Source organism: Globicephala melas, chromosome 21, assembly GCF_963455315.2.
Source record: "Globicephala melas chromosome 21, mGloMel1.2, whole genome shotgun sequence".
NCBI lineage: Eukaryota > Metazoa > Chordata > Mammalia > Artiodactyla > Delphinidae > Globicephala > Globicephala melas.
The window spans coordinates 13,990,651-14,003,533 of record NC_083334.1 but is presented as its reverse complement, the minus strand read 5'-3'; the positions used below and the strand labels follow the sequence as shown (position 1 = coordinate 14,003,533).

Sequence of the window (12,883 nt, the reverse complement as noted above, 5' to 3'; positions counted from 1 at the left end):
TATTCATCTTGCTCAGAATTCAGTGTGCCTTCCATATAAGTAATCATGTCTTCCTCTATTTCTAAAAAATCCTCTCTTATCCAGCACTTATTATATTTTATAATAGGTATCCACACCAGCCCAGTTCATCATTTGTTAGAATAAGCATATATCTTTACTTACTGTTGACCCTCATTCTGGCTAACCTATTTATTTCCAGAACTTCCATTAGGTATAAGCTGGATATTCTACTTTTATCCACCTTGTGTTATGACTTCTCGTCCATAAGTTCCCATATCTTTGTTTCTGCTTGTTTCATCTTCCACGACTTCCTCACGCCTCTACAGTGGATGCTCTTGGAGACCACCCGTTGCTGGCAGTGCACTCCTCCTGTAGTTGAGTGTCAGCTCCCGAGGGCTCCCAGATGTACCTCCTCTGGACAATTGCTCTTGGATGACAGGAAGCACCTCACTAGGAAATGTCTGACAGGTTATGCCTCCCCTCTCAAGGGTAGCCCACACCCAAAGGTGACGGGCTGCTCTGGGACTGAGAACCTCAGCACCTTTGCCTCAAGGTAGGACAACTCTGTGATGCTATTCAAGATGCAGAACTCCCTTTAGGATTAAGCTGAGGCTCTACTCAAGACTCAATACAAGATCCAATTACATGGGAGATACTTCAACTATAAAGACACAGATAGGTTGAAAATAAAAGAATGAAAAAGAATATGCCATGCAAACATTAATCACAAAGACATTAGTGTGGCTATATTATCAGACAAAGTAGACCTCATGATGAGGGATGTTAAAAAAGAAAAAGAGGGACATTTCATAATTATAAAAGAGTCTATTTACCACATAAAAATTATAGATATATTTGTAACTAATAGTAGAACTTCAAAATACAGTAAGCAAAAATTGACAGAATGAAATGGAGAAATAGCAAAACGTACAACCATAGTAGGAAATTTTAATTTCCATCTATCAAAAATTCTTACAAGGAGTAGGCAAAAAATCAGTAAAAAAAGAGAAGAACTAAACATCCCTATTAAATATACACTTATCCTATGACCTAACAATTCCACTCCTAGATATTAATCCAAGAGCAATGAAAACATATGCTATAAAAAGACTTAATCAAAAATGTTCTTATCAGCTTTATTTATAATTTCCCCAAACAGGAATCAACGCAAATGTACATCGTAGGAAAATAGATCATCGGTTTTGATATTTCTTAATGGAAATAAAGAAGGTATGGATTACTGATATGTGCAACAACATGGATGAACCTCCAAAATATTATGTTGAGTAAAAGAAACCATACGTGAGCTGCATGCTACACAATTCCATTTATATGAGTTTTAGTTCTTAGTGATATAAATAGAACAGTGATTGCTTTGGGGTAAGGAGAGTTTAATGAAAAGAGGAATGAAAGTGCTTGACAGGGGATAGAAATGTTCAGTACCTTGATTTTGGTGATTGGTTACAGGGTGTATATATTTTTCAAAACTAGTCAAATTGTACAGAGAGCTGAGCATTTTACTATATATAAAATATATCTCAAAAAAGTATTTAAAAAGTAAAATAATAAAGAATGTATTGGAACATGCAAAGGGTCAAGGAGAACACAAGAACCCTTAAAGCAGAAGACTTTCACTGTCTACTGGGGAACAGATGAGTGAACATCCACCTAATACCATTCAAATTCTTAAGGTTTAAAAAAGTGATATACTCAAATATCTTTAGAGGGATTTCCATGCATCAACATACTATTTTTAATAAAAATGAGGTTGTACTATCAAACTGTGTATAATGATCTCAAATCTAAGCTTCCAAGTCTAAAATCTGAGTCTGTGAATCTGAAATTATTCGCTGGGCTTCAGAGATTACATTCCATTGACTTATTCAGCACGGGAGGTATCTATTGTTAATGTGCTCATAACTTAGTGGAGAAGGTGCATACAAATCAACTAAATTACAAAGTAGAAATAAGTGAGCTGCCTCAGAATGCTTTTTGGAGTGGCACAGTGAATAAATGAATTGATTTTATAGATAAATATAGTAACTACAAGAGTACATTTAGAGGGAAGAAAAGATAATGCTTGATGTCATATTGGTACTTTGCCACTTAGATTCCAATGCTACCACTTTAGAGTTGTGATTTTCAACCCTCTTTTTAGCAATAGACTCCTTTCTTCAAATGAAATCTTACCAGGAACCCCTGTTCATGAAACAGATACGACCATAGCTATTCTAGTTGAATAGTTTTGGCAAAAAGTTAGTTTGTCAAGTACTGACCTTTAGTTTTCAATTTCATAACCAGATCCTTTGTTTACATCAGGGATTGATTTCCATTCTGGGATTCTAATCTGATAAATTAAGAATGGGAATCTACAAAAGTGTTCAATGCGTTAAAAATATAATGGATATCATCATTTTCCCGTGACTGAGCAGCAAAAGCTGACATAAAATTTTCAAAGTTCTAGCTTTTGACTGGAATCATATCAACTAACCAAAGTGTTTCCATTTACCTCGTGCTGATTTATGCTTTACTGGTTAGTTATATTTATATTTGATCATTAAAGACAAATGAATTTTTATCTAATAGATGCAACTCATTTGGTATTGAATACCAATGATGAATGCTTTCATCATAACACCATAACCATAACACCATGAAAGGGACCTCTGTGGGTATGAAGGAAGCGCTGACCCTCAATAACAGCTTTGTTGTGTTTTGATCTTTACCAGCTTTCTCCTAGAAAGTGCACACTATGAATTTTCGTTATTTCTCCTCTGATTCTCAGTATCTGAGTTGGCCTTCCTTAAACTTCTCTCTACCCTCTTATTCTTGAGCCAGCGTAGAAGGAAGAAAAAGGAAGATGCTTTGAATAAAATGCATTCAGTTCAATTTCCACCTGTTTCCCTATCTTCCTTTGCTTTATTGGGGGTGGGGGAGGTAGGGGCAAGTGTCAACAGCAGGTGGTTATGATTTAAATGTATCTGAAGGAGATGGAGACAATAGGAAGTTTAGCTGAGGGATGATTTATTTTTTATCAGGGATTATACTGGTGCTTTAAAACAAGTTTTAAAGTAGAAACCTCAGTGCTCCCCAGAATAACTTATAGAGATATAAGTATTTTATTTCCTCTAGTTATTGACCAGAAGAGCTAACATGAATGGAGCAATTTACCAGAATAATAATTAGTTTTATCTGCACACTGGTCTAAAGGATGCCTTTCATGTGAGTGAATCAGCACCAGAAGTCTCAATTTTCATGAAAATAAATGAATGAAGTAGGTCAAGGTGGTAAATCTAGACCAATAAGTTTAGATGTTAAGGCAACTCTGAAACAAAGCATTTCAGCTCTAGTAAGCAGACACCAGCCTTTTGCATTGTGTTTGAAATCTGCAGCTGAATATGGCTTTGAAGTGAGAAGACAAAAGCAGTGACAGACTCAAAAGAACTAAACTACTGTAAACAGAGTGTGCTGAGGAAGGAAAGGGGCTGCCTTTTTATACCATTTGTTGATTATCAAAATTATCTGTATCCTTGTTTTTGGATTTGGAACTGTCAGTTAACATTTATATTTCAAAACTTTAGAGATCCCCTTACTTTACAGTAAAGTTTCTGTTAGAAATGTATAAATTCAATTCGTTAAATAGGCAGTCTGCCATTTTAAGTTAGCTATTTCACTTCCATAACAGCAGAAGTTGCTTTATTTTTCAATTAATTTCTAAAAGCCAAGATTTAAGGAAAAGTCCATGATCACTTAGCATCTGCTTGTATAGATTACATAGGCATAGGAAGAGGTAAACTTAAAGGGCATCTCCGAGTATGTAATATCCTTGGGTATATCCTATGAAGTAGAGGGTACAGGATGGACCGGGTGGATTATACTATAGGATGGATCAGTCTCTTCTTTCTAATACTCTTCCCTCCAGTCTTCCTTTCTATACCTTGAAATCCAGTTCCACACAAATCCGGGTACCAACATGAAGGAGATATACGATGTTTGATGAATAACTAAATGAATATATGATTGAATAGAAATGTCAGCTGTGAAAAGCCATCTTTTATAACAAGTTAGTCTTACAGATTATATTCTGAAGGTAAAGGTACATGCTAAAGGAATGCTTATTTTATTTTCTAACCAAAAAGGTTGATTTGAAAAGTATTTTCTGGGCTTCCCTGGTGGCGCAATGGTTAAAAATCCGCCTGCCAATGCAGGGGACATGGGTTCAAGCCCTGGTCCGGGAATATCCCACATGCTGCGGAGCAACTAAGCCCGTGCGCCACAACTACTGAGCCCACATGCCACAACTACTGAAGCCCGTGTGCCTAGAGCCCATGCTCAGCAACAAGAGAAGCCACCGCAATGAGAAGACCACGCACTGCAACTAAGAGTAGCCCCCACTCACCACAACTAGAGAAAGCCCGCGTGCAGCAACGAAGACCCTGAACAGCCCTGACCATAACTACAATTCCGCTGCAATTACCATCAAAAGCATTCCTGGTGGTGCAGTGGTTGTGAGTCAGCCTGCCGATGCAGGGGACGCGGGTTCGTGCCCCGGTCCGGGAAGATCCTAAATGCTGCGGAGCGGCTGGGCCCGTGAGCCATGGTCACTGAGCCTGCGCGTCCGGAGCCTGTGCTCCGCAACGGGAGAGGCCACAACAGTGAGAGGCCCCCATACAGCAAAAAAAAAAAAAAAATTTAAAAAAAGCATTCCACACGATTTCTCTCAATCCCTGTAACTTCTTTTCTCTGCCTCCGAGATTCTATATCAATATGACCTGCTTCTATTCGTTCCATAATAATGACCAGAAGCCCAACCTCTTCACCCCTTCATGAAAATTCTGTTCCCAGAAAGTAATACATAAATTTAGTAACGTTACTGATTTAGTGAGGGGATGTTAGCCATCTCGCTGGCAGCCATCCCTGAATTCTTTATCTCTAGTTCCACCTCCAGAGACTAACAGCCACATCACCTCCCCTCCCCCAAGGAGTTCTACCCATAGTAAGTGCCTCGGAGGGTTTTCAAGGAATAGCTTACAAATACACTATTCACTATTCAAGGAAATCTTAAGGAGTAATTTATGTCTATTATTGAAATACATTATGTTTGTGACATGATTTGTGTAACAAACACTATACATGCTTATTTAGCCTGGTACATTACTCTAATTTTTATATGGATCAAAGTCTTATTTTTTGTAAACTAGAAAACAAGTTCAATATGAAGATCAAATTAGTAAGTTACTATAGAAGTGCAAGCACTTAAATGGCAAAAGTGCACTTTTTTTCTTCTTGGATAAAAGTTACAGCATTTTAAAATTACTTAATTTCATTAAAAATTTTATGATGAAAACTTAACAGTATAGAAAATATATAGGACAAAATGTTTTCCCCTCCCCACTTTGGACCCTCCAGTTTTGCTCTCCAGAGGCAATCATCATCAACGGATTATTTTCTTGTGCATCTTTCTGAAAATATCGGTTATACATCTTATCAGTTTTATCTTCCAGCAGCATCTCTCCTGGAAATTTCTGGCCTGCTCTAATTTGGGCTGGGGGCTCCCTGGATTGGTTACATAGCATTTATTTTAAAATCTTACTCCTATACCATCTTGGGGGATGGGTGGCTGGCTCCTTGACTTTTTTATCATGTTAGATCCCAGTTCTTTTGATTCTGCATCTCCTCTTTTTTGTTTTATTCTCTTAGTTTGCTGGGGCATATCCTCTTAAACTCCTGAGAAAAAAATTTTTGAGATGGAAATTTTAAAAACCTTAGATATCAAAAAATTATGTCTTATTCTGTTTGAACTCTTAGAGATAATTCGGCTGGATATGGGATTCTAGGTTGGAAATGATTTTCCCTCTGACTTTTAAAGACATTTTTCCATTGTCTTCCAGCTTCTAGTGTTGCTAAGAGGAGAATAATACCATCCTAATTCTTGATCCTTTACATGAAATGCATGGTTTTCTTTTCAAAAGTCTATAGGATCTTCTTTGTCCTCAGTTTTCTGAAATTCCACAATCATGAGGCAATCATGTGCTTTAATGGTGTAATTCCAATCTGGAAACTCATGGGAATTTCTCTTGAATTATTTTTTGATGGTTTTCTTCCTTTTGTTTTCCTCACTCTCTCTTGCTAGATCTTTTGTTTTCCAGATGTTGGATTCCTCAACTATAACCTCTAATTTTCTTACCTTTTTTCTCATGATTTTCCTTCTTTTATCTTTTTACTCAACTTTCAAGAATATTTCTTCAACTTTATCTTCCAATATTTTTTCTTGAGATTTCCCAAGAGATTTTTTTATGTTCCATGTATTTCTTTCTTGTAACTGCCTGTTCTTGGATCTCAGATAAAATAAAGTCAGTCTTCATTTTGCATGGCAGTGCAGAATTGTAAAAATGAGCGTTCAGGCAGAAACCATGCAAAGCCATCTTAACAATCTATGGGGAAAATAACAATTGTTCTGTGAACTGGGACAACATTTTCAGAACATTAAAACTCATGCTAACAGTTTTAAATGTATAGAAAATTAAAAATGATAAAACTAATATTTACTTAGTATACTGTAATTTAAAACATTAAAAAGATTAAACATCAAAGTGTTTTCTTTCTGAAAACAGTGCTTGCCTCCTTCTCATGGTGTAACCACTAAATGGGCATTTTTTTCCATGTCTTGGTGAATTGTCATACTCCTTTCTAAGTTTGTGATAGCTTCCAACCATTTATCCTTTGTGCTTTTAGTGTCATGAAATATTTCCAAGAGCCTTTAATGTAAATTATTTTCCTCTCAAACATCTTCATCCTTTTCATCACAAACACTTTTATCCATATAAAATATTTGCCAATTTATCATACTCAGTTGCCTTAACCAATCTTTGGAATCTAGGTGCAAATTTCATAGCCACATCCTTTTCTGTTCTAGCAATTTCACAAGATAGTTTAATATTAATCAATTCATGCCAACTTTTGAAACAATGAAACTAGCCTTTACTGGTGATAAAAGTTTCTTCTTCCGTTCTCTTGTAATTATCATTTTCTTTTAATGTGGCGACTACCATTAACACTCTGACCTGACTGCCAACCAAATTAATTTTTTTTTAAATTACAGTCTTTAACCGTAAGCAGCTTTCTGTTCCTAGTAAAATTTAAACTAAAAGATGTTCAAGCAACTTTACCTTGGCTTTTATATTCACTGGACTTTTGCAATATAGTTTATGCAACCCATTCCTATTTTGCTTTGGTACCTCCATTTACTAATCATATCGAATTTCACTTCCTGTGTGATCATTTTTTCATTTCATCTCTGTTGGCCAACTTCTTCTTTCCGTCATCCATTCTGGAAAATGTCACATGGGTTTATCAGTTGGAGACAATGCGGTGACATAACTACATACTCTGCAGTCTGTGTGTGAACTAACAGATGCTCAGTGATTGTGATTGGTCACAATCACCAACAGACTTTGAAAGAGTGATGTGATTGGTCACTGATCATGATGTGCACCTATTACTACTAGCGACTGTGGGCAGAAGAGCCAACAGAAAAGTTTGTACACTATGCAATTACCCTTAGTTAATACGCCATGGTAACCGAAATTTGAGCTGTATTACCAGGGGAATGGTGCTATAAACTAAACTGTGTAACTGACATTCATGCATATTGGAACCATGCAAAGTGAGAGCTGCTTGTGCATCTTTTATTTTGATAGGGGCATTAATGATAGTATTTAACTGTTCTCCCTATACACCCATTGTTTCCTCCAATTTACTTTTTCCATGTTTGTTTGTCTGCCTGTTTTTTGCCTGCTTGTTTTTTGTTTGTTCTGGTCTCTGCTTTGATATTAGGTATTTGTCATACATAAGAGTGAGGCACTAAAGTCTCTTGTGTACGGCTGAGTAATGTGGCTTCACTGCTGGGTCATCTGGTTGTGCCATTTGTTAGGGAGTGTCCAATATTAGCTCCTTTGAGTCTTATCTTTTGGGCTGGTCAGAGTCCCCAGAGCGCACTCTTCAAATGTCCTTTCTGAAGAGTCTACACACTGCTACCTGTCTCCCAGGAGCTGAGTGCAGGAAAGAAGACCCATTTCCCATTAACTCTCATATTTTCATTTTGGTACCTTTTTTAAACCCATGCCAGTTCAGAGAGACTGTTTTAGTCTCTCCAGAGAATACACCTCCAGTGTTCTATTAAGATGAAGGATGGGTGGTCAGACCACCTGCTGTTTTTAGCCCCACCTTATCTCTACTTCCAAATATTCATTATGTCTCTAATTCCAGAGCTCGTTTGGGCTGGTGTCATTTCTCGACTTTCTCCATTACTATCTTGGGATTCAGCTTTCCCTGTTCGCTTCCCACCTATCCATCTGCTTTCCAATTCTCTAAATTTGGTTGCAAATTTTCCCTGTTTCTTTGTCTTTGTGGGTTTATGGTTTTTAAAATAAAAACTTTATTGTCATATTAGTGAGGTCTTGTGAGGGACAGAAGGTTAAATATATGCAGTCAATTCACCATCTTTAATTTGAAGCCTCTCATTAAAAAAATATATATATACCAATGGGTATTTTAAAATACTCTGCTCTAAATCCTTAACCAAAGTTAAGTATAAAATTGAAACTAATATATGGATAGGAGATGATAAAGGTGTACTTTTTTATTCTTTCCTTATTTGGCCTGCTTTCATAGAATACAGGATTTGATATTTCTTTCTGGTATTTTTCTTCTAGAGATGGTAACAAAGCATTTACTGCTTGTCATTGATCTTTAGGTTTTCATTATCGTAGCTATATATATAAAGTCAACCATAAATATTGTAAGAGCATTTTGTGTAAGTGATTTATAACACTTTCTTGAGATGGCTTCAGCAGCCTCATTCAACAGCATGGCCTGGTATTTTTAATAACCCTCTTAATATATTCTGTCATCCCCATCTGTTTTGATTTAATATTGATTATACAGACATGCTGCGCTGCAAGATGCCACCTGATCACTTCGGTGCTGTGTTATGCGTGCAGTAAGCTCAAGGTATTTTCAGAGAGGAAACACAAAACTGCTGTTGTTAAATTATATCCATTTTATTAGGTTTCTTCCGGGTAGGTTATGTAGAACTTTGGAAAATTAAACATTAGACATGTTCATAGGAAATCATGTCACTGCTTTTTAAAACCAGCTCAATTTAACCTGCCTCCAATTCCCTAACCAGCAATTCTCTGACTATATCCCTGGGGAAAATATATTGAACACAGTGGAAGGTTAAGGCAGCCGAGTACAGTGAGACTAGCAAGCAGCCAATCGGATGGCGAGGGTCTAAAGATCTGATGGCTCCGGCGAGCAGCGCCAAGCTGGGCTGGTTAGTCTCCTTTTATTGCGGAGGAACACCACATACATGTTGTAACGCTCCCTATGTTGGCAGCAGTCACCAAGCAGACCCCGTAGCTAAGAAGAGAGAGATATATGCCCAAGCAACTCATTCTGCACAGCAGCCAACAAGACGATATTCCTGTGCTGGAATGTTCTCGTTCAAAGGTATCGGTTCTTTTTCATTGAGTTGTTCTATTTCTTGAGAATTACGGGAAGCAAGATGCTGGCGCTGGAGGATCTCTTTGCTTTCTAGTAATGCTTTGTTCCTGGTCTCAGTCGAAATGCCAGCCGTTTTAAGACGGTTAACCTCTGGGGGAGACGGTAATAAGCAGAATAAAGGAACACTTTTACGTGGCTTAAGCCGACTGTTTAAAGACCCTTTATTAGGACTGACTCTTTGTTATTGTTGCTATTGTTCTGAAGGTAAGCTGGCCAAAAATGTGGCTTTAAATCATCACATTCTGCTACCTTTATAACTAAAGAGACCCAGGGAAAGAACTGGGGGGGGGGCGGACTGGAGTAGGGGGACCACATATCTCAAAGGTCGTTGCAGTTTATCTGGCTGTCTCCCAGCCCCAGAGAGAAAAGGGACCACAATGCTGATCTCAGGTAGAGAAAGAGAATTTTGTCGGTATGAGGATTCCTCTATGCTTTAGACACAAGTTTTATAAAAAACAAACACTTTGCATATTCTCACCGTGCTTAATAATTAAGATACCTTAATTATCATTTCTTACTGACAGCTGGTGTAATTGTCCAAAAGTCATCAGCATATTAGGAGCCCTTGTGTTAGTTGCCAAGGTAATTGGGAGGATAATTTAATATGCTGCAGGGTAACAAAAACCCATGAAAACACACTGCATTAGGTGAGGCATGAGATTGCTCTGTGGGGCATTTATTTTTTAGAGTGAGCCCCTTCTTTTGTCTCTCCTCTGCATCAATTATCTGTTGGAAGGAATGGATATAACAGGGGCTTTCCATCATTTACCATACATTAGGCAAGATTTAACTTACGGCTAAGACATTAAATTGCTAGCCATATAGAAAGGTTTCACTGGCAAGTTGTATGTTATCCTCTGTGGGACATTTGAAATTACACATTGGTGGATTATCAATGGTGGCCTGAATGAAGTTGAGATAAACTGTTGTCTCAGGGAGCAGAAATGAATGCAGGAAGTGCTTTGCTTCATTTTCCAGTTATCTCTGAAAAGCATGGCCCATTAACATTTTAACCTCTATAGCTAATTATCAGGACTAATGTTTCCATATTATGTCTCTGAAAGCTCTCTTAAGTAATGCAAATTCTTTGTGTATTTTTTAAAAGAGGGGGGATATTAAGGCATTGGTTATAGTTTCTAAATTTCTAGGCCAGTGGTATTTTTTTACCCTTGCTTTTATTCATTTATTTATTAATTATGGTCTGTGGCGCTAAATACACTTTGCCTCTGTAACATCATTAATTATGTATTATGATACACTTTGTGACTTTCAGGTTCTATAAATATTTATAAGATGCATGATTTTATTTATAGAATATCATATAAACAATAAAAATAATATGTATAGCTAATATTTTTAAATCACTGTTTAAACTTGAAAAGTCACCATTTAGTTATAATACGTTCATCATAATAAAATAATATAAAAGTTAAAATTCTAAGTCTTAAAATTTAAAAATCAACTATACAATAAAAACAAGAATATTTTTTATACATGTGAAATTATTGCCTTTTTATTTCTATGTTTAAAAGACATGGCTTTGGAGAATGCAAAATTAGCTGATTAATTGGATGGCCATAGGGAATTCAGTAGCAACTTCGATGAATGGTAATGGGAATATAGGAATTAGTGTTATTCTGCAGAAGAGAATATAGAAGGGTGATATCTTGTACTTGAACTATAAGAAGTGTCCTTACACCTGACATGATGTAACACATATTTCTATTAAAGGAAGAATAAAAGTGTAATGTTAGAAAATGAGGTTGGAATCAATAAAGCATTTTAGGTCAGCAAGAGACAGGTTAAAGGGATGGAATTAAAGCAAGGAAGGGGCATTTTCCTCGGAAGCTGTATGGGGGTAAAATAATAGACGGGGACTGGCCTTTGGTTCCAGACAGATCTGGCTTAATAAGTCCCAGCATTGCCACCTACCTGTGAACCTGGGCAGATTAGCCCTACCTGGCTGGCTTGTGAGAGTTAGAGGAATCCACATAATTACACGTAGTTTATGTAAATAGGAGAAGGGTGTAATTGAAAAGATATGATGTCAAAGTCAAGTCTGACCTCCTTGGGGTTGACTGGGTATAGACGTGATTACTCTTTACACTTAGAAGAGGGAATTGACTACTGTAGAAGCAGGAGAAAGGCCCTTGTTAGTTCATCGCTGTCCTCCACCCCCTGCATTCTCTTCCATCTCTCCAACAATGTCTAAATTTCTGCCTTGTGAGAGCAATGCCTTCAGTGTAAGGCTTTGAATCCCATTTAAATGCAAATAGCCTTGGCAAGACTACTTGAAGATATGATTACACCTTGGTCTTTGGGCAGGACCTAAGAGCAGATGCTGATAGGGGACTGCTGAGTAGGAGAGAGATTACAAAAAAAAGTGGGGAGGTGGGGAGTCCAGGCAAAAGGGATGCTACTGAGAGAAGCAGCAGTCACTGGAGGCTGGAAAACACCTTATCACACCAAGATAACTTACTAACGCCTACAGACAGACCTGGTGGACTAGGAACGTAAAATTGGTCTCTGGGTCCAAAATAAAGTAGAAAGCCTAGGTAGGCAGCAATGTTGGTGAGAAACATGATACATACACACTTTGTTTTCCTTGGTCATCTATGAAGACGTTTGCTGCAAGCAGTGACCTCATGCTGTTCTTAGGAAGAACTTATCTACTGGCTTGAAGGGGAATAAACAAGGGGACAGAAAACAAAATCTAAGGGACAGGGCTTCCCTGGTGGCGCAGTGGTTGAGAGTCCGCCTGCCGATGCAGGGGATGCGGGTTCGTGCCCCGGTACAGGAAGATCCCACATGCCGCGGAGCGGCTGGGCCCGTGCGCCATGGCCGCTGAGCCTGTGCGTCCGGAGCCTGTGCTCCGCAACGGGAGAGGTCACAACAGTGAGAGGCCCACGTACTGCAAAAAAAAAAACCCAAAAAACAAAAAACTAAGGGACAGAGCAAAATGTTTATTTTTATGATGATTATTTTTGCCAGGATGCATGTAAGGAGATAACGTGGAGGATGGCTTTGTTGAAAACTAACTCTGGCTGTCCGCATGCTCAGCTTAGATCTAAACAAAGAACATCAAAACAGCCTCTGAAAAGGAGTGACCTTCACATTTGCAAAGCCCTTCAAACTCTCCCCATTTGAGGTAACTCAGTTGTACCTCCTCAATTTTCTTGAACTTAAAATGAACTCCCATTCACTGCTTTCCCGCACCTGCTGTCCTGCTACGAGAGGACTGAACGTTTAGGGCGCTGCCCTGGCCGTGTGGCTAATGGGAGGGTCCTGATTGTCCCAAAGTCAAAAACCCCCCACT

General features: G+C 38.0%; 2 protein-coding genes across 3 annotated transcripts in view; one reads left to right on the top strand and one right to left on the bottom strand.

The window, feature by feature from the left end:
• TLR3 (toll like receptor 3) overlaps window positions 1–12,883 on the bottom strand; it is a 366,722-nt gene that overhangs the window by 62,872 nt on the left and 290,967 nt on the right. The window lies entirely within an intron of this gene.
• SORBS2 (sorbin and SH3 domain containing 2) overlaps window positions 9,342–12,883 on the top strand; it is a 319,803-nt gene continuing 316,261 nt past the window's right edge. For both annotated transcript variants that reach the window (XM_060291644.2, XM_060291645.2), the window contains exon 1: window positions 9,342–9,513. The gene's annotated coding sequence lies outside the window, so the exon portion shown is untranslated. The remainder of the gene's footprint in view (window positions 9,514–12,883) is intronic.